We start from the raw sequence: 22,842 nt of genomic DNA, 5'->3' as shown, positions 1-22,842 counted from the left end.
TTGGTGTGTGTGGAAAAGTGAAGGGAACTACATAATGAAACAGAACATTTTATTAGATTTTTGTTCAAAGGAACCAAATTAACTAAATGACTCATTTTGATGAACGAGATTCAAAGAGTCGAGTCACTAAAATGATCCGATCTTTCAATCACTTTTTTTAGTCAGTGTATCAATAAATATGACTCATAAAACTGATAAGTCATTTCTTCCAAATGAGTCCTTTGCCATTTTCACTGATAAAATGATTCTATAGTGCGTTTTAATGTGAAGATAAACGAGCGAACAAGAGCGAAGAGGAAAAAGGAGTAAAAATGTTTATGCACATGTTCATGAATGCAACAACAATTTAACCACATACATTCATGTGTGCGTGTGTGTGTGTGTGTGTGTGTGTGTGTATGTGTGTTGAGAGAGAGAGAGAGAGAGAGAAAGAGAGAGAGAGAGCGAGAAAGAGAGAGAAAGAGAGAAAGATGAACAATTCAAATCAACATCAACATGGACTTCTTTTAAAATAAAAAGCCTGAAAATGCTGAAATAATTTATGTATAAAAAAAAAAAAAATCAATAAATTTATATCGGCTCTATAGAATAAGTTTAGGTCAGGTTTATGTTTAGATTTTTATTATCATTTCATTCCTTTTAAAGCTTCATTCTCTCCACCTGCACACAAAAGTGAAATTCGTGAAGGTCTTCAGGACTGAGAGGATGAGTTTGTAGTTTGCATCATTATATTATACTCCATCTGGTCAATTCTTCTCATGCATCTCTGCACCCACTCGAGTTCAGGATCTCCACACACTGATTAGAGAGTCTCCACACACTGAGAGTCTCCACACACTGATTAGAGAGTTGATGATCTAGAGAGTTGATGTTCTTTCGGCTTCTCCCATAAAGGGGGGGGCACAGCGGATCATTCGTCTCCATATCCCCCTGTCTCTATTCAATGATGAAGAACACTGTGGTGGAAATTCACTAAGAAAAGAAATTCCAATAAGGAGACTTTATAATCCACCCAAAGTCAGAATCAGAATCTCTTCCTTCTCTCCTCTTCAGCAGCTTATATACAGATATTTAGCACAGAGAGGGAGGAGAAAGGAAAAGTCAGGATCAGGGGAGGATCAACAGAGTGTTTACTTCATACTTGTCTCTGCTTTTCCTCTGTAGATAAACAGAAGTGTGTTTTATTAACTCCTGGTTTAGAAAAAACATTACACTCATCACGGACACATTCATCTTCTATCAGCATTAAAATACTGACTGTTCTCATTTTACAGTGTTTCCATAAATCTTCTAGAAAAGCAGTTACAGAATTAATTAACATTATGTTTATATTATAGTTTTCTCTTTCCTGATGATAGCAGAATAAAGTGTGTGTGTGAGGGGTGTGTGTGTGTGTGTGTGTGTGTGTGTGAGGGGTTTGTGGGGTCGTCCGCAATGCCCCAAAAATGTGTGAATAAACGTGTGTTTTGCTGAATGTTTTAGTTTCTATTCATTTATATTAATTAATTAATTAATTATATTCATTTATATTTTAATATAAATGGTCAAACAGAAATGATGCATTAATCCCGCATTAATAAAATTAGTGATGTTTAAATTAATTTGCATTAACATGTTATTAATGTGTTCATTTTCACAGACCTAATTAACATATTGATATAAAACAATTTTCACATTTTGTTCTCGGTCATGTTTACATCGCTGACTCCGTCTGTCTCATCTTCTTGTTGCCTTCTGCCTGCTTGTTGTTGGCTTTGTAAACCAGCCAACGTCTGTGGTGTGTGAGAGCCAGGAAATAATACACCAGTGGGAGATTAAAAACGGCACAATGAGAAGAAAGAATATTTACATTTCAACAAATAGATTAAAACTAAAGTAATGAGTCTGTTTTAAAAATGTAAGAAGTAGAAATTAAAAATATTTTTGTAAAAATGTAATCTTCTTCTTCTTCTTCTTTCGGCTTCTCCCATAAAGGGGGGGGGGGCACAGCGGATCATTCGTCTCCATATCCCCCTGTCTCTATTCAACCTTCTCTCTACTCTCACCACAAATCACAATATCATCCGCAAACATCATAGTCCAGGGAGACTCCTGTCTGACCTCGTCCGTCAACCTGTCCATCACCACTGCAAACAGAAAAGGGCTCAGAGCCGATCCTTGATGCAGTCCAACCTGCACTTTGAACCAGTCTGTCGTTCCTACTGCACACTTTACTGCTGTCACACTGTACTCATACATGTCCTGCACCACCCTCACATACTTCTCTGACACACCTGACTTCCTCATACAACACCACAACTCCTCTCTCCACTCTGTCATACGCTTTCTCTAAATCCACAAATACACAATGCAGCTCCTTCTGACCTTCTCTATACTTCTCCATCAACATCCTTAAAAAAAAAAAAAACACGTCTGTGGTGCTCTTCCTCGGCATGAACCCATATTGTTGCTCACAGATGGTCACCTCTTCTCTCAGCCTGGCTTCCACTACTCTTTCCCATAACTTCATGGTGTGACTGATCAACTTAATTCCCCTGTAGTTACTGCAGGTCTGCACATGTCCCTTATGCTTAAAGATCAGTACCAGCACACTCCTTCTCCATTCCTCAGGCATCTTCTCAACTTCCAAAATCCTGTCAAACAATCTTGTTAAAAACTCCACTGCATCTCTCCTAAACATCTCCATGCTTCTACCGGTATGTCATCTGGTCCAACCGACTTTCCACTCTTTATCCTCTTAATCGCTGCTCTCACTTCCTCCTTACTAATCCTATCCACTTCCTGCTTCAGCATCTACACACCATCCAACCTTCTCTCTCTCTCATTTTCCTCGTTCATCAGCTGCTCAGAATACTCCCCCCATCCTCCCAACACACTTTCCTCACTAGTCAACACATTTCCCTCTCCATCCTTTATTGCTCTAACTTGCAGTACATCCTTCCCAGCTCGGTTCCTCTGCCTGGCCAATCGGTATAAATCCTTTTCTCCTTCCTTAGTGTCCAACCTCTTATACAGCTCCTCATATGCCTTTTCCTTGGCTTTCACCACATCCCTCTTTACCTGCTGCCGCATCTCCTTGTACTCCTGCCTACTTTTCTCATCACTCTGTCGATCCCAATTCTGCTTTGCCAACCTCTTTCTCCTTCTGCTCTCCTGCACTTCCTCATTCCACCACCACATCTCTTTTTCTTCCTTTCTATTTCCAGATGTCACACCAAGTACCTTTCTAGCTGTCTCCCTTATCACTTCTGATTTAGTTCCACAATCATCCGGCACCTCTTCACCACCACCGAGCTCCTGTCTGACCTCTTCCCTGAACCTCACACTACAGTCTTCCACCTTCAGTTTCCACCATCTTATTCTTCTTTCAGTCCTCACTCTTCCCCTCTTTTTCTTCGCCTCCAAAACCATCCTACAGACCACCATCTGATGCTGTCTAGCTACACTGTCCCCCGCCAACACCTTACAGTCTCCAATCTCCTTCAGGTTGCATCTCCTACACAGAACATAATCCACCTGTGTGCACCTTCCTCCACTCTTATACGTCACCCTATGATCCTCCTTCTTCTTAAAATACGTGTTCACCACTGCCATTTCCATCCTTTTAGCAAAATCTACCACCATCTGCCCTTCCACATTCCTCTCCTTAAAACCATACCTACCCATCACCTCCTCATCACCTCTGTTCCCTTCACCTACATGCCCATTAAAGTCTGCCCCAATCACCAATGGTTAGTTCCTAGGTTCACCATCTACCACTTCATCTAATTCACTCCAGAATTTTTCCTTCTCCTTCATCTCACAGCCGACTTGTGAAGCATAAGCACTGATGACATTTATCATCATCCCTTCAACTTCCAGCTTCACGTTCATCACCCTATCAGAAACTCTCTTCACCTCCACTACACTCTTACTGTACTCTTCCTTCAGAATCACCCCTACACCATTTCTCTTTCCATCCACACCATGATAGAACAGTTTAAACATGTGTAAAAATGTAATAAGGGAAAGTAAAAAGTTCGAAAAATAGTGAAGTAAAAAATTGATACCAGAAAAATCTACTGAAGTACAGTAACAAAGTGTTTGTAGTTCATTACTTCCCTCATATATATATATACACACACATACATACACACACACAAATTGCCCCTGCTTCTGAGTGAAAGGTTCTAATTCTTTCAGCTTTTGTTGTAAATGTTACTGACCCTAAATAAAATTGTTTCTAAGAACTATGAATAAATGCTGTAAACTAAATCAGTATAAACTGCAGATTACAGAGAGAATGTTGGTGTGAAACTGGTTCTATAATCACTAGACTGGAGTTGATCTGAGAGTAATTCCATTAAAAGGTTCATGTTCTCAGTATAAATGCCCAGTTCCTGGAGGAACCCAGAGGTTGTGAGAGAACATCCCAACTATAGAAACAGTATTAAGAAGTGATTATTCAGAGAAACAAACCAAGAGGTCATGAGTTATAAATGTGCTTTAACCTGTGTCGAGGATGGAAATAAATCAGTGCCTGCAGTTACAGGTGTCTTTAATATAACATCAATTTTTTTAAATAATGATACAAATGAAGCATCGTAAAAAATAATGCGAATTTATGTAGATAAATTGTCACAGGCCGGGGTGGCCTTCCCCTTCCCTTCACAACGTACCACCTCGGAGTTACCCAGAGACACCAACAGACCAGACAAGGTAATTAATATCAAAAACTTGTATTTTATTTAGTTAAAATAAGTCCAATCTCAAACTAAAATCCGCCGACTGATCCTCCTCTCTTTTACCGGGTGGCGTGGGAAGTTCGCACAACGATCCCTCTTCAGACGGACAGAAGCAAACGATGGAGCAGACACTGGTAAGGGTTCAGACAACAGTTCCTCTTCAGCCGGAAGTAAGTAATGGAACAAGCATCGATAAGGATTGGCACAGCAACTCCTCTTCGGCCAAAGATGAGTAATGGAGCAGACACAGGTGAGGATCCGCACAGCGGCTCCTCTTCAACCGGAGATATGGGTTGCGGCAGACACTGGTAGGAAATTGACAACAAGGGAAAGGGTTACTTTTCTCACAGGACAGCATCGATCATTTGAGTGTCACCTCTTTTTGGGATAGGGGGGAAGGATCGGGCAGGGGGTCATCTGACGCAATACAATAGTCCGTCGTAGATGGCAACCGGGGAGCTCTCTCGTTCCCTCCACGGGACGCACCCGCTAGCTGGGGGCCACTCCCCTTCCGCAAGCCGACGGCCGTTGAAATACAGCGGCGGACAGTAACTTCCTCACAGAACAGTGATGGCCGCCACAGGGCAGTGATGGCAGCATGCAATAGCAGAGGGCAATCTCTCTATGTTCACAGAACCACAGTGATGAGTACAGGTTTCAACGGTCAACAACTGGGTCTTCTTTCCACAGGGCAGTAGTAGCAACAGTCAATGGCGAAGGACAGTTTCTCTAGGTTCACAGAACAGTGGTGAGTACAGGATTTGACAATCAATAACTAGATCTTACCACGGAGCAGTGATGGCAGCATTCAATGGCGAAGGACAGTTTCTCTAGGTTGACAGAACAGTGGTGAGTACAGGATTCGACAGTCAACAATTCTTACCACAGAACAGCAATGCATAGATCTCTCAAATCCTCTTCAACTTAGACAGAATGGAGCTGCATTCCTGTACAGCATATGCTCAACACACAGCAGTTAATTAATTTCAGTTTGACCTTCAGAGCCCACAAGTAGCCAACTGGAGAACGGGCAGACACAAAATTACAGTTTCCACACCAGTGCACAATTCAGTCACTTCAAATGATCACACGTGTTCACTTCACATTAGGCACGGCAACTCACATCAACTCAGTGAATAGGGTCTCCTCTCGTGGTCCCGGCCGACTCTCTCCGCTCAACTGACAAACTGTACATCCAAGCTGTGTAGGTGGTTGACTATGGGAACACAACTGACATTGAAAGGCTTCACAACAGAACTCACTGAACGCCAGGGCGGCTTCACCACATCATAGCAGGTAGCGGGCACTACAGGCATTTACTTCCTAATAGGACTGGCAGACAACACTTATCTGTTCGATGAGATAACGCAGTTCAATCATACCACTGCTCTCCAGCTCTTCCTTCTCTGCATACAGTCTTTCCCGTCCGTTAACGATCTGCCCTCTCGTGTACTGCTCGACGGGATCAACAGATCAACAACCAAAGATTTCCTCCAGTCTGCACCAACCCCAAAGAGTTCGCTCCAAAGTTTCTTCCCCTGCTGCACATCAACCGGATCCTTTTATAATCCCCCTCACAAATCCATACCCCTCGTGGCCCAATCTCTGCTCATTGCCCAGCTGCCACTCATTCCCTCATTAGCAAGCTCCGTCAGCCTGTTTACACGGAAAAAAACCGGAACTGTTCTGGTGTTACATTAAACTCGCTCCCACCGGAAACAAGAATGGGGAGGAACAGTTCCTCTTATTTGTCACCCCGTGACATAATTTTTTTAATGCTCTGTTTTTTGTCTTGTTTCTTTGACAGTGGCGATGTTTGCTGCAGGAAGTGGCCTTTTATTAAACTCAAAACAGCACAATCCCGCTCCATTCGCTCCTGTGGAACATTTCATCCAATTAAATGTAAAAAAAAAAAAAATAAAGAATTATAAAAATCATGAAGCATTTTCAATGACCAATATATCTGAAATCAATTTTGGGTAAAAAAAACAGCCAACATGTTTATTTATTTATTAAATATGGATGCGTCTTACTTTTTTACTTCCTGTTAACATTATAGCAGCCGTTTCTTCTCCAGCCAATTACACACAATCCCCAATAACCCAAAACCATCTGCCTAGTTTTGTATTGATCCCCCTGGTACCACAAACACAACACTGACCTGAAAATCCCGGACTACATGAGACTTCTGTAGGTGTGTTGAGGGTTTGGGCACCACAACATCTGCAGCAGATCCTTTCAGTCTTGTAGCTTGTGAGATGGAAGCTCCATGGATCGGACATTTTTGTCCAGCACATGTGGAGATCGAGTCAGCACCTTGAACACACACACACACACACACACACACACACACACACACACACACACACACACACACACACACACACACACTTCTACACACATTTCCTCCACATATAACATTTTCATGTTAAATCATCTGCACCACCAATCACATGCCACTGCAATGTTTAATTTAGACAACCAAAAAAGTCTTGTGAGCAGTCTAATGCTGTACCCCCTCAGTTACCACTGCCCACATGACATACCTCCTAACCCACTTACTTACATTTAGATTTATTAATGGCGGAACATTTAGCGAAGCGAATTGTGGAGCATATAACCCAAAGCCCCCAAATCCCACTCTAGACTGGCCCTATATCTTGCCCATAAACATACTCAATTATATGTTCTACCCATAAACTGGGTTGAAAGTGTTTATTGTAGTCACATATCACATACCTGAACGTATATGTGTTTGTACAGTGTGTAGATGTTCTTTGTGATCCTGTTGACCTGAATTCGTTGTGCCTGAAGTAGAGGAGGTTGTTGAGATTTCTTGACCTTGCACTGTTGAGGAATCCATGTGTACAATTGAATCCTCATTGAAACAAAAATGGGTCATGAGCTCATCTATGATAAAAAATTTAAATAAAATAAAAAAACTAACAGAAAATTGGTAATAAGTTTATTCTGTGTGGTAAAATAGTAAAATATGTGAGCGGCTTTTGATAAACTTACCATCACATTCTGCGCAGTAATAAAAGCAGGTGGTTACCAGTAGAACCAGCAGAACCGAATGACTAGTGGAGAACATTGCTGATGTTGATGGTGGAAAATGGACTGAGTAAATGAAAGGAAGACGTCTGTTGGGTATATAAATAGTCACCAGTGATAAAATGGTAGCACAGGAAACTCATGTGTGACTTTTTACAATAACAAAACATGCAAAGCTCAGAGGCACTGGTGTAAAAAAACAACCTGTAAAGGATGTGTACTTACCTAGAAAACAGAAAAATAAGATATGATACAGTGATTATTGACTTTAATACTTGTACGGATTTTTGTGAAATATGATCAAAGTTTTTCTGCTCAGGCGCCAATTTGTTTTGCTGCATTGTGGATACGCAAGTGTAGATTAGTCTTACAAATAATTTTTGTATGTTTTATTGCAGTGAATTTACATTTATAGTATATTAAAGTAGTAGTAAATGCATTAGTGCATGTGTTTATCCAATATTTTGTAAAGGCTGATCAGTGACAGTGTAACTTAATTTTATCAGTATCCTAAGTGATGTGTAGTCTGGTTTATTAATATTTACAGTTATAATGCTAAAAATGATAAATAGATTATTACAGGATACAGTTTACATATTATATTGCACACAAATCCACAGAGAGGTTTTTGTATTGTTTTATAATATATATATATATATATATATATATATATATATATATATATATATATATATATATATATAGTCAGAAAGGGGTGGTGAGTGAAAGACCTTAAATGCAGGACCCAACAGGGGTATGGTGAAAGCTGTCCTTGATGGAGGGAGTGGGCAGAGTAAACAGAGTACAAAATGTGGTCAAGAGCAAAAACACGGTCCCAAAAACAGTCCTTATTCAGAGAGCAGGCAGTCAGAGCAATGCAGGGAGAACCAAAAATCAGAAATCAATCAGTCCAAAAAATCCAAGAGCCGGAAAACAGAGCAACAAAGGGCAGAGCAGAAACACAGACCGAAAAACAAGTCCAAAGCAATGCCAATCCAATCCAAACCAGGGTCAGGAACTAGAACAGGCAGGGAGGCAAGAATAATTTCAGTGAGATAAGCTGGCCCCGAATATATGTCTTCTCAGTCCCTAAATAACGGGTGGCGTAGGAAAACTAGCAAGATCTGGAAGTGAGCGCCATGAGCCCAGAAAACCCCGACAATACACTGTATATCAACATGTAAATGTATCTTTGCAGTGAAGCCAGTGTCTGCAGGGTCACTGTCACATTAGACTAATATGTGGATTATTGCATAGGGACAGATTAATGAGACAATAAGGGGCTGGACATGTTTTATACTTAAAATATTTAATAAGATGCAAAATCTGATGATTTGTTTCCAATTAAATGATCATTTGCATTCCATTCAAGCCACATAATCACTGGAGCCTTTGCGGGTTTGTGTTGGGATGGCAACATTAATTTTTAATCGGTGACCCTGTGGTGTAGACGCTATTTCATGCAATTGGTGAGTAACTTTGCGTGGAAGTTAGCTGTTGTTGCTGTTAGCTGTTGAAAAACACAGCTCTATGTGGGCATGTTGTGAATTGAACTCTCTTTTGCATGGTAAATTGCAAATACACCGTGTTCATTTAAATGTTCAACCTATGATAGTATTCAAGTAAAAGCATTTGCTTCTGTCTTAAGTGAATGTGAAGAGACAAGTCACATATACCCGCTACTTATTTTCACAACATAAAAAGAGTAAGGTATAGATTAAGTTTATACTATAAAGGGAATCAGTTTAGCTGTAGTTAATATGCTGTCATTGTTTTTTAGGTGTGTTTTAGGATAGAGATACTGAATGACTACAGTTTATCACAAGATACCAGTACATTTTCTTATCGCTATTTGAGATATATAAGAATCCCAGTATGTGTAAATGAATGGATGAATTTATGAGTTTTCTGAATTTAGGATTTTGAGTCCAAAAACACCCCTGATGGCAGAAACGATTAACTGAAAAAATTAAGAGATTGAAAATTAAGTTGGGAAATATTTTTATTGTGTATATATTTGACAGTACATTAATGATGTGAGTATACAATAAACTCGCTCAAACACAAAACAACTTATTTCCAGCAAAAAAACATGAAACGGCCTAAACATGGTGAGACTAATCACATGCCATCCTTCTAGGGATATTCTGGTATCGTAATTATCTACACGTGTCTTATTTCACAGCTTACATACAAACATCTTTTTATTAGGCAGGAAAAAAGGGAAAATGTTTTTTTCAGGGTCAGGAGAAGTTTGAAATTATGTTTTCATACTTATCTTTTTTTTTCTTTGCATCTAAAAGGAACTGGTTTTAATGAGCTTGGGTTAGAGAAAACATTTTTAATCATTTTTAATCAGCATTAAAACTACCATTTTGCAGTCATTCAATATTTCTTTCAGAAAAGAAGTTACATTAAGGATATCATTGAACATTAAACTGATTATGTATTGTGATGGCGACCCGGCATGGATTTCTCTCTAAACATGACTGTGAACAGAGTGCTGAACGGACAGCGACCATTCAGTGTTCTGAAAAGCTGATGAGAGCATGGCACGAGGCAGGATGGAAAAACAAGACATGGCTGGTGGCAAGTCCAAACATGCATCTGCCTCGGACAACCCCAGTACAGGTCCCTCAGTGGCTTCCACTAACTCCTCTGGACCACATAGTTTTTTACCCACTATCACAATACTTACCTTTACTCACACACACACACACACACACACACACACACACACACACACACACACACACACTTTCACTGTACAAAGAGAACACAATGAACACTTGTGTGCACCCTGTGAAGCGGTGCTCCGTATTCTTCTTCCGAGGTGGGAGAATTTTGGAGAGCGCTCTCCGAGGTGAATTTTGGAGACGTGAGCGTTCGGCTCTCGATGGTATCGGCTGTTAGCATTAGCCGTGTGGCTATGCACTCTCGGATGCTAGCCGAGCTCCCGTTACCCTGGGAGAGCGCTCGTTTGGAATCGGTTCTTTTCCCGGTGTGTGTGACGCGGTGCTCCGTATTTCTTCCTCCGAGGTGGATGAAATTTCGGGAAATTAGGAGCAGCATGCCTGGCGGCTGCTTCTTCTCCCGGTGCGGGCGGCGCAGCATTGCATGTCTCTCTCTCTCCAAGGAGGATGGGATGATGTATGCTAGCGAGCCTGCGGACTCCTCACAGCCTGTGCTGTATGTGGAGATCCCTGAGGTCATGGCGCGGGCCGGATTTAGCTTGGATTTAGCTTGGCCTGTCGTGTGGCAGATGCGGCGCGCACCCAGTGAGCTGGTTGTGCGTTTCCTGCGCCCTGTGTCACAGCCTCAGCGCCTTCCCTGATCTGCGCACCGAGGTGTCTGGGTCCTGGGAGGCCCGTGTGTGCACGTGCTTTTCCGATGTTCTTTCGCTGTGCGCGAATGTTGTTGGAGCTAAGTGGCGTGACTACGGGACGATGCCGCTTGTGGTAGAGACGCTAGCTAGCTATCTCTCCCCGAGTGTTGCGTCTGTGACGGCTATCGGTTTGCCTACGTAGAGCCGCTTAGCTCTGGTGGGTAGGGCTACGCGGCAGGTCAGGCTACAGGTTGCTTCCACACGATGAGTGTGTTGCAGGCATACCGGGCTGGTCTGCTATGGGGGATGATGCGAGCTTCCTTCTGAGCACCATGGTGTCCCCTCCTGGCCTGACCTGGTAATGCTGTAGGTAAGGGCGATTGTTGGCGGGTTCAGGAGACCGCGGTGGCGTTTTAATGGTAGTTCCTTGCTGCTCCGATGGGGCTGCTCGGCAGCAGCCTCGCCCTGGTATGTCCAGGTACAGTGAAATAGCCCGGTGAGAGTGTTGCCACCCGATTCCCACGGTGAGGTCCTAGGGGCCCCTGGTGACACTCTAAGCCCGAGGAGGGGCTGGACGGCCTGAGGGTCTTCCTCGCCTCTAGTGAACAGGCTGTGGTGCGTAGGCCTAATGGCTTGCATCTTGGAGGGCCGTGCGCACCTCATGCTACGGTGCTCATCCCTCCCCGGCACCGCCGGGAGGCCAGTCTGTCGGCCCTGCCACAGGGTGTTCAGGACACTGCCTCCCTCTAGCGGTTAACTCCCTTATTTCCCCCTGAAGGTTCGTTGCGGATGGGGGTCATCCGCTGCCTCTCAGGGGGCTTCAACGGCCGCAGTGCGCTGCTCCTGCCGTTCGGGTTCAGAAGGACTGTCTGCTAGCCCTGCCACGGGTCGTGTTCAGGGCGCAGCTTTCTCCAGCGGTTTGCTCCCCGGATTCCGCCCGTATGTTTGCTGCGGATGGGGGGGATCCGCCGCCTCTCAGGAGGTGTAGTCGGCTGCACAGCACCGCTCCAGCCGCTCTGAGTGGGTCAGGGGCCAGCCCAAAGAGGTTGGTTCTCCCTGTGGAGACTTTCTGTCAGTCTGGAGGGCTGCCTGGAGTCTCTCAGGGGTCCTGCGCACTGTGGAGAAGGGCTGCGCGAATCTGTTTGCGTCTTCTCCTCCCCGGTTCAACGGCGTGTGTCCCATCCTGGTGGGACCCATGCAGGCTCTGGTCCTGGGACAGGTGGTGCGTGCTCTCCTGGGGAAACGGGCCATCGAGGTGGTTTCCCCCTCCCTTCAGAGAGTCAGGCTGCTACAGCCCGTGCTTCGTTGTTCCGAAGAAGGATGGTGGGTTACATCCCATTCTGGATCTCCACTCCTTGAACCACTCACTTTTGAGGCTTGGGTTCAGGTTTCTCATTTAGAGAGGTCGTGTCTCAGGTCAAGTCCAAGGACTGATTTGTCATACGTTAGATCTGGAGGTTGCATGCTCCCATGCAGCTGTCCTTCACCGCACACGGGAGATTCCTGAGGTTGCTTTCGGGGCGAAGCTTACCAATATCGGTCCTTCCGTTCGGCCTAGCGCTCTCACCCTGTGGCTTCACAGAGTGCGTGAACGCGGCACTGACCCCGCTGCAGCTTCAGGGCATTTTGTATTATATCGACGATTGGTTGATGTTGGCTCGTTAGAGCACCAGGCGGTTCGGCATTGAGATGCTGTTCTCGCCTGCATGAAGGTACTGGGGTTCAGACTGAAACGCCGGGTAAAGTGTACTTTTCCCCAGCGCGGAGAGCCGCTTTCTCGGCGTGGTGTGGGACTTGGCCGGGTTACGGGCACGGTTGTCTCCCGCCCGGTTTGTAGTCATCCTCACTGCAGTCAGGAGGGTAGGAGCAGGCCACCCAGTCACTGTGGGGCAGTTCCAGAGGCTGCTGGGTCTCATGTCGGCAGCGTCCAGTGTTTTTCCACTCAGCCTTCTCTGCATGTGGCCCCTCCAGTGGTGGATCCGGGGCAGGAGGGTTCTCCCCCTGAGGGAGTCTGTATCGTACCATCAAGGTCTCGCGGTGTGCCCTTTGAGCCTTGGTTGCATGGTAGGACACTACGTTCTGTCCCGAGGCCCCATTTTAGGGACTCCTTGTCGTCGCGTAACGCTAACAACGGACGCTTCCCTCACGGGGTGGGGGGGCGGTCATGAGTGGCCACTCCGCCCAGGGTCTGTGGAGCGGCCCACGTCTCTTGTGGCACATAGGGTGCCGGGAGATGCTGGCAGTGTTGTTGGGGTTACAACACTTCCTCCCAGTCCTTAGAGATCGCTATGTGTTGGTCCGCACGGACAATACTGCGGTGGTCTCGTACATCAACCAACAGGGGGGCCTTCTGTCTCGCCCTTGCAAACAACTGGCGCAGGAGGTCCTCTTGTGGTTCCGGGACTCATATCGGGAGTTCTGGACTGAGTTCGCCGGGAGAGAGTCTGTCTCCTCCTGGTAGCACCTCTAAAGCGGGCGGAACCCTGGTTCACCCCCGCCCGGGGTTGTGGAGGCTGTGGCCCATAAGGGGGCACAGTTCATAGCGGCTGTTCTCTCTACCGAGGTAGTAGAGGCCCTTCTCCACTCCAGAGCTCCCTCCACAAGGAGGTCGTGCGCCGCACAATGCCGACTGTTCACGTCACAGTGTGAGCACCATGACTTGGACCCAGTTAACTGCCCGGTCGGATCAGTTCTGGTGTTTTTGCAGGTACAGTTTGCCGCAGGGTTAACCCCTTCAATCCTGAGGGTTTCCGTGTTCGCTTGGTAGGCCCCATTGGTGACACGTTTCCTCTGCGGCGCCCGGAGACTGTGGCCGGGACGCGACTCTGAGTGCCTGTCTGGGTCTTGGCAGTTGCCTCGTCCTGCCTGGAGTTGCCCCCTGGCATGGCCAGGGTGTTTTCTTACACGAGGCTGGGTGCTCCCACACGATGTGTCGTGTTACAGGCATTCTGCCCTCCTCTGTTTATAGCCCCCAACCAGGGGTTACGAGGCCCAGCGGGTCTGTGGGTAGGTCCACCGCGCTGACCTTTGTCAGGTTTTATGGCCTTGACCTCAGAGCCACCCCGGGCTCCTCTGTTCTGCGTGCTGGTGCCGAGGCCCTCACTCTTTCGGCAGAGTCTGGTCAGTGTGGCGTGATTGGACACTTGTTCCCATAGCGTTTCGACGCAGCTCGAGATCCTGAAGGGGAACGTCTCTAGGTTACGAACGTAACCCTAGTTCCCCGAAGGAACGAGACGCTGCGTCTCCGTGCCACACTCCCTGCATCTCTGCGGCGCTTACCTTCTCTCTTTGCAGAAGCTAATGTCGCTACCACCGCACAGCCATCTTGTAGCTTCCTGGTTTACGCGACGTCGCCTGTCTATGACGTCACGGCTTGCCTATTGGCTAGATTTCACACGTGGTTCAGAGCGTGGTCACGCAGGGGCGTTCCCATAGCGTTTTGATGAAGTGTCTCGTTTCTTCTGGGAACTAGGGTTAAGTTCGTAACCTAGAGACGATGTCTATTTACACAACCATCACTATCAGTCTAAATTAATACACAGAAATAAACAATACACAATACAATATCTTATGCTACAGTAATTATTTATTGATTTTAATTCTTTAACAGGTTTTTGTGAGATATAATCAGTCTTTTACTGTATTGGTGCATGATTAGAAAACTCACATAACTTATAAAATAGAGAAAAAGATTGGATGTAGCAGAAAAAAAAAAATCACTATATTGCTAGATGTGCTATATATATATACACACACAAACACACACACACACACACACACACACACACACACACAAAAGAATGTCTGTGGAATTGAATAATAAAACAAATAAATCATGCTGGGCTCAATTCATGTTTTGATAAATAATTTTAATAAAAATCCCTAAAGCATGAAACAGAAACTACATAAGAAGTGAATTTTGTATGAATATGAATTACTTATTGGAGAGAGGACTTGTAAATGGAGGTGGAGATGAGGAAGTACTCGTAGAAATTTTGTTCAGGATCTGGTCAATTCTTTTCATTTGGTTTTGCAACCACTCGAGATCAGGATCTACACACACACGACTGCTGTTCTTCAGGGTAAAGCTGCAGATTAGAGAGAAGATGTACATCAGTGTAGAACTGCAATAAAATCAGTTCTACAATTATACAATAATAATGCACATGAAAATGATCACTTTTTATTATTATTCATTAAAATGAATAAAAAGAACAATGAGGAGGTGAAAACTTACAGGACTCCGGCTTTTGTACACTGACAGTCTGTTACTTTATACCCTGTAATGACTCTGATAGGGATTGGAGTTCTCTGGTATCTGAAACAGCATGTTGCTGCTTTAATTCTGTCTGTGAGAAAACATTTCCACATTCAGTTCTGTGATTAAATGTTCAATAATTAGATATTAAACACTTTTATATTCAGTATAAAATGCAGGTCTGATTTATCTGTTAAACTGTTTCTTAAATCTGGGTCCTGATTGGTTGCCAGGTGTTGATTAATTCTGTAGAAGAGCAGCTCTGACAGTAGTGCAGGTTTATACTGTATTAATATGTTGCTAAAGTAACAGTTCATTCACAGGGACGTGTCCAGCATTTTTCTTACAATAAAATGAAAAGATTTGCTGATGGGAAAATAATTAACAGAAAGTTTGCTTCATCACCACATTCCATTACTTAGTATTTAACTTTAACATTTTCATAAACATACAGGTGTGTATTAACAATGTTTATTTCCACAACCTCTTACTGCTTCTATTGATAATAATTAAAGGGACATTAAAAAGGATAACATTTTGAAAAGGTGAACTTTATCTTACTCTGGGCCGTTGTGAAGGACTGAAGGCAGGTGAGAACCAGCAGAACCAGTATGAGAGAATGAGAGCTCATGACTGATGATGATGATGATGATGATGGTCACAATGTGAACAGAAGGTATAAATGCAGATATCCCCTAATTCTTCCGTTGATAAAGCTGGTATCAGGAGAAGAGTGTTTTAGGTGTTTTGACTGCAGGCCTTAAAGGATCAGAGCTGTTTTGGTGACACATTTAGACAATATTTAGACAATATCAGGCAGGTTGGTTAAATGTTTTGGCTGATCAGAGTCAAGTTAATATTTAACAGATATTTACTGACCACCAGGTTTGCACACTAACCACAAAAAAATCAATGAGATTTTCATTATAATCTTTATTATCATCTGATGAAAATGAGGTAAACTAAGTTATTTTTTTATTGACATGAAAAGTGGAGTAAATGATAAAGGAATTGCTAGCAGTTAGAATCAGAGTGAATTATTCAAAATGCAGTAAAGCTCCCGAAACACTGTTAAATATGAAGTTGAGATCCAGTCAGGAAACGTACAAACACAAATGACTTCCTCTTTTTCCTTTTCCTTCTTGTTCTCCTTCTTTTTCTTTAGCATTTTCAGTGTTTTATTGCCATCTATTGGACCACTTCAGACCACACATTTACTCAAACTCTCCTATATTTTGTGCCATAAACCTAAAATTGTGTTTAAAATGGCTGTAAACTGAACCAGTTTCACTAGAACATACTAGCACATGTGTCCAGCTCAGATACTTACATCACTAATATTATATTTGTCTCCATTAATCAATAACAGAAATGATCTACTGTATTTAAAGTATATTTAGAGTACATTTAGAGATGATAAAATTGTATAGGTTTTCCACAAACGATAATATTTCGTGGAAAGGGCTAAGCATAGAAAATAACTTGTATATAATATGTGTTATTGTTATTGTATTATTATATTGTCTATATAATAAACTCAAAAGAACTAAACAATGTTAAATATAAGTTACTTTAGAAGTCGCTCTGAATCAGAGTGAATGCCATGTATGGAAGTGTAACAATGAAGTGAAGATCCAGTCAGGATTCAGTCAGTAAGTGGAAGCCAACACCAAGCAACTCAAAAGCACCAGTTTCACTATAACTTACCTCAGGATTTAACCATAAACACATGTTTTCACCTCAAATACTTCACTTATGTACAAAATGTTTTACTCTCTATAAAAATATATTTAGAGTACATGATGAGAGGATTAGATTGTTTGGATTGCACTTTGATGTCTTTATTAATGATATAACAGTTTTTACTGAAATTAGTTGAACTGGGCATTGGTAAAAAAAAAAAAAATCAAATAAATTTGCTTCAGATTCCTTCTATGGTTCATGAAAACCTTAAAAAAAAAAAAAAAAAAAAAAAAAAAAAAAAGTTTCAATTTCTGTTTCTCTGAGGCTTCCTTTTTCTGTGTGATCTAAACTAAATCTATTTATTTATACATGTTCTCCTCTGGTTTCTGATACTAAGCACATCCAACCTCTTTTTTGGATATTGTTCCATGATCTTTAAAATGAGATCATTCCATTCCAGAAAAAAGCAGGTACTCTTTGCTAATGGGAATGTAATTCTTTGTTCTGTTATATTACAGAAGTCAAGTGATGGCATCACAGTTTGGGTTCTGAAAGCCAGCGCTGAGCAATTTGCACCAGTGATTAGCAAAATAATCCACCTCTCCCTGGAGCAGTCTGTTGTCCCCTCATGCTTCAAACTGTCCACTATTGTTCCTGTCCAAAATAAATGCCAACTCACCTCAACAAATACCACCCTCCAGCCCTGACCTCATGGCTGGAATGTCTGGTCAGAGACTTCATCACAGCATCATTACCAGACACACGGGATCCCCTACAGTTCATGTACCGCCAAAATGACTAAAATCTACTGAGGATGCCATTAGACGTGAAGTCTCTGAGGTAAGATGGTGCTGGTCCATTTTTGGCCTTGTAGGCAAGCATCAGTGTTTTGAATCTGATACGTGCAGCTACCGGAAGCCAGTGGAGGGAGCACAGCAGTGGCATGGTGTGGGGGAACTTGGGCAGGTTGAACACAACAGCAGCATTTTAGATAATTTGCAGTGGATGAATAGTGTTTTAGAGGTAGACATGCCAGCAGAGAGCTGCAGTAGTCCAGTCTGACTGATCAGTCAGACTGATCAAGCACCTGAGCAGCCTGTGTGGACAGAAATGTTTGAATACTTCTCATGTTGTAGAGAAGGAACTGACAAGACCGAGCCACATTAGCAACATGTAAGGAGAAGGACAGTTAATTGTCCATAGTTACCACATAGTTACCCCAAAGTAGTGAGCAGAGTTATTCTGAGATCCTGACCTGGAGATAAGTCACCTGGGATGACCAGCAGTTCGGTTTTGCTGGGGTTGAGTTTTAGTTGGTGCCGAGGTCCGAGCGGAAGCTGTGGTATCTGATGGAGGGAAAGAAAAGATTAGTTGAGTGTCATCTGCATAGCGGTGGTAAGAAAACCCATGTGAGGATATGACTTTACCAAGAGAGTAAGTATAGAGGGAGAAAAGTAGGAGACTAAGTACTGAGCCTTGTGGGACACCAGTGCATGGGGCAGATGTAGAAGCCCTTCATGTTACCTGGTATGAGCGATCTTCCAGGTAGGAAGCAAACCATTCTCAAGCTGCTTTGCAAATACAGAAGGTCCTGAGGTTGACAAGAGAGTCTTGTGGTTGACTGTGTTGAATGCTGCTGAAAGGTCATGGAGGATGAGGACAGACGACAGTTTGGCTGCTCGAGCAGCATGTAGTTTCTCAGTGATCGCCAAAAGAGCCATCTCTGTGCAATGTGCCGCATGAAGCCATCCTGGTATGGATTACGGAGGTTGTTATTTGAGAAATAGACAGACAGTTGGTTAAAAACAGCACAATCCAGAGATTTAAAAAGAAAGGAGAGAAGTGATACTGGTCTGTAGTGGTTAATGTTTGATGGATCTAGAGCAGGTTTCTTCAATGTGCTTGCTTGAAGGCAGCACATTGCCAGACACTAAGGACCCATTGATGATCATTGAGGTCTGGCAGATTCCCTCAAACTTCTTATCACAGAAGGAGGCAAAGTCTTCAGCATTCAGGGATCATGAAGCAGGTGTAGCAGGGGGTTTGAGTAGTGAAGATAAGCTGTTATGGAGCTAACAAGGATCTTGTGCAGAGGTTGTGTTCTGAGCCCCCTGCTGACGGGTAGCATCACTTCCTTGTTCGAGAACAGCACACTGCAACACAGGCGAGCCCTCCAGAGGGAGGTGCAGTCAGCTGAATGTACACTCCGGACCAAGCTCCCTGACCTGCAGGACATCTACAGCATGTGGTAACCAGAGCCAGGAAGATTGTGAAGGACCTCAGCCATCCCAACAATAGACTATTTTTTCTGTTACGTTCAGGAAAGCGCTTTCACTCCTTGAAAGCAAACACAGAGAGAATGAGGAGGAGCCACCACCCAGCAACTACCACCTGGACTTCTCTCGCTGTCCCACTTCACTGCACAATTTTTTACATTATTGAATGTCACTTTAACTATGAACTGGCACAGCACGATGTCACTTTTATATCAGCACATGGACACTAGGACACTATAATGTCAAACACACTGAATCACTTTAATCGGTACTTCAGTCAATATCAGTCATATACATATCCGTAACTTTCTGTGTAATTCGTACACACACACACACACACACACACACACACACACACACACACACACACACACACACACACTTTATATAATTTTTTTCCTAGTGTGTGTGTGTGAAATGATATATATATATATATATATATATATAGATATGTATATATATATATATATATATATATATATATATATATATATATATATATATATATATATACAGTGAGGAAAATAAGTATTTGAACACCCTGCTATTTTGCAAGTTCTTCCACTTAGAAATCATGGAGGGGTCTGAAATTGTCATCGTAGGTGCATGTCCATTATGAGAGACATAATCTAAAAAAAAAAAATCCAGAAATCACAATATATGATTTTTTAACTATTTATTTGTATGATACAGCTGCAAATAAGTATTTGAACACCTGTCTATCAGCTAGAATTCTGACCCTCAAAGACCTGTTAGTCTGCCTTTAAAATGTCCACCTCCACTACATTTATTATCCTAAATTGGATGCACCTGTTTGAGGTCGTTAGCTGCATAAAGACACCTGTCCACCCCATACAATCAGTAAGAATCCAACTACTAACATGGCCAAGACCAAAGAGCTGTCCAAAGACACTAGAGACAAAATTGTACACCACCACAAGGCTGGAAAGGGCTACGGGGAAATTGCCAAGCAGCTTGGTGAAAAAAGGTCCACTGTTGGAGCAATCATTAGAAAATGGAAGAAGCTAAACATGACTGTCAATCTCCCTCGGACTGGGGCTCCATGCAAGATCTCACCTCGTGGGGTCTCAATGATCCTAAGGAAGGTGAGAAATCAGCCCAGAACTACACGGGAGGAGCTGGTCAATGACCTGATAAGAACTGTGACCATTGTTTCCAAGGTTACTGTTGGTAATACACTAAGACGTCATGGTTTGAAATCATGCATGGCACGGAAGGTTCCCCTGCTTAAACCAGCACATGTCCAGGCACTTCTTAAGTTTGCCAATGACCATTTGGATGATCCAGAGGAGTCATGGGAGAAAGTCATGTGGTCAGATGAGACCAAAATAGAACTTTTGGGTCATAATTCCACTACACGTGTTTGGAGGAAGAAGAATGATGAGTACCATCCCAAGAACACCATCCCTACTGTGAAGCATGGGGGTGGTAGCATCATGCTTTGGGGGTGTTTTTCTGCACATGGGACAGGGCGACTGCACTGTATTAAGGAGAGGATGACTGGGGCCATGTATTGCGAGATTTTGGGGAATAACCTCCTTCCCTCAGTTAGAGCATTGAAGATGGGTCGAGGCTGGGTCTTCCAACATGACAATGAACCGAAGCACACAGCCAGGATAACCAAGGAGTGGTTCTGTAAGAAGCATATCAAGGTTCTGCCGTGGCCTAGCCAGTCTCCAGACCTAAACCCATTAAAAAATCTTTGGAGGGAGCTCAAACTCTGTGTTTCTCAGCGACAGGCCAGAACCCTGACTGATCTAGAAAAAATCTGTGTGGATGAGTGGGTCAAAATTCCTCCTGCAGTGTGTGCAAACCTGGTGAAAAACTACAGGAAACGTTTGACCTCAATTAATTGCAAACAAAGGCTACTGTACCAAATATTAACATTGACTTTCTCAGGTGTTCAAATACTTATTTGCAGCTGTATCATACAAATAAATAGTTAAAAAAATCATACATTGTGATTTCTGGATTTTTTTTTTTTAGATTATGTCTCTCACAGTGGACATGCACCTACGATGACAATTTCAGACCCTTCCATGATTTCTAAGTGGGAGAACTTGCAAAATAGCAGGGTGTTCAAATACTTATTTTCCTCACTGTATATATATATAAAATGATCATCACTAGGCATGTTAAGATTATCCGCCTCTCTTCTCACCCTAATGTGCCCATCACTCTGGAACAGGGTAAATCTGAACTCATCAACTGACCACATGACCTTCTTCCATTGCTCCAGAGTCTAATCTTTATGCGCCCTAGCAAATTGAAGCCTTTATTCTAATTAGCCTCACTGATAAGTGATTTTCTTAAGACTACACAGCTGTTTAGTCCAGCTCTTGAGTTCCCTTCGCATTGTGCGTGTGGAAATGCTTTTACTTTCTGTCACGGATAGACCAGGCGTCAGAACCCGAGAGTAAAACAGGTGGTCTTTATTGGTCTTGAATATACAAACACAAAAGAGTATGAAACGAGACTGCAGGAAATGGTTGACTTAACTGAGTGCTTCACCTGAAGCGTAGCTAGGAGCATGGAACTTCAGGTAGTATGAGCGATAGGTAGTCCAGGTGATCTATAGCCGTAAACTGTAGATCGGACGGTAAATGAAGGGGAAGAGAGGCCTTATAAAGGGGACGGGTAAATGGAGGACAGGTGTAGGTGATTAGTCAGAGGGAGAGGCTGAGCGAGAGTGTGAGCGTTGGAGGAAGGCGTGACTGGTGGCTCTCTGACACTTTCACTATTAAACACAGCCATAAGTTCTACTGTTGGGTTTTTTACGATCTGATTTCACCAAACGTTTAAGTGATTGCCAAAAACGATCATTCAGGATTTTTTTCTGGCCACATTTCCTCCTTGAAGATGATGTTTCCCACTACCCTTCTGGTTTTTAGTAATGTGCTGGACATTTCTTAACCCAATTTTAGTAGTTTCAGCGAATCTCCTTCGATGTTTTCTTTGCTTGATGCAGGCCAATAATTTGACCCTTCTGAAACAGATGAACGTCTCTTCTACAACCACAGGGGGTGTGTCCAACATGGTTGTTTAAGAAATAAGAAGCTACTCACTTATCAAGCAGGGTTAAATAACTTGTTGCCAGCTGAAACAATCATCTATGCAGTAATTATCCAATAGGAGGCTTAGTTAAATCCAGGGGGTGACTTTTTTTTTGGATGGGCAGTGTATATATTATATTATTCTTAACCTTATTTTTATAATTTTTAGTTATACATATATTTTTTTAATATACTTTTATACTATTTTTATGTATTTAATTTTACTTACTTTATCTTTATATTCTTTTATTTTTTCTTATTTTTTTTACATGTTGGACAGCCGTAAAAGATTTCACTACATGTCGTACTCTGTATGAATGTGTATGTGACAAATAAAATTAGAATTATAATTTTAGTCAGTGCAGCCGGGAACTGGTGATGTAGTCAATCCCCCCTGTTGCCAAGTTCGCTGTAGTGTTCCCTTTTTAAATTTTTTTATACCTTTGCA

General features: G+C 42.9%; 2 long non-coding RNA genes across 2 annotated transcripts in view; both read right to left on the bottom strand.

The window, feature by feature from the left end:
- Positions 1-6,521: 6,521 nt before the first annotated feature.
- Positions 6,522-7,858, bottom strand: LOC310725937. The gene is made up of 4 exons (XR_014533573.1): positions 7,743-7,858; positions 7,464-7,634; positions 6,882-7,040; positions 6,522-6,597 (listed from the first exon to the last, which is right to left on the bottom strand). It is a non-coding gene; the product is annotated as an uncharacterized lncRNA (long non-coding RNA).
- A 7,244-nt stretch (positions 7,859-15,102) lies between these two features.
- LOC310725940 overlaps positions 15,103-22,842 on the bottom strand; it is a 39,452-nt gene continuing 31,712 nt past the window's right edge. Inside the window, exon 4 of the long non-coding RNA XR_014533576.1 lies at positions 15,103-15,191. This is a non-coding gene — a long non-coding RNA (uncharacterized lncRNA). The remainder of the gene's footprint in view (positions 15,192-22,842) is intronic.

Source organism: Silurus aristotelis, assembly GCF_946808225.1.
Source record: "Silurus aristotelis genome assembly, chromosome: 5".
Taxonomy (NCBI): Eukaryota; Metazoa; Chordata; class Actinopteri; order Siluriformes; family Siluridae; genus Silurus; species Silurus aristotelis.
Note: the sequence above shows the minus strand (reverse complement) of the source record. Positions and strands in the feature narration are given on the sequence as shown.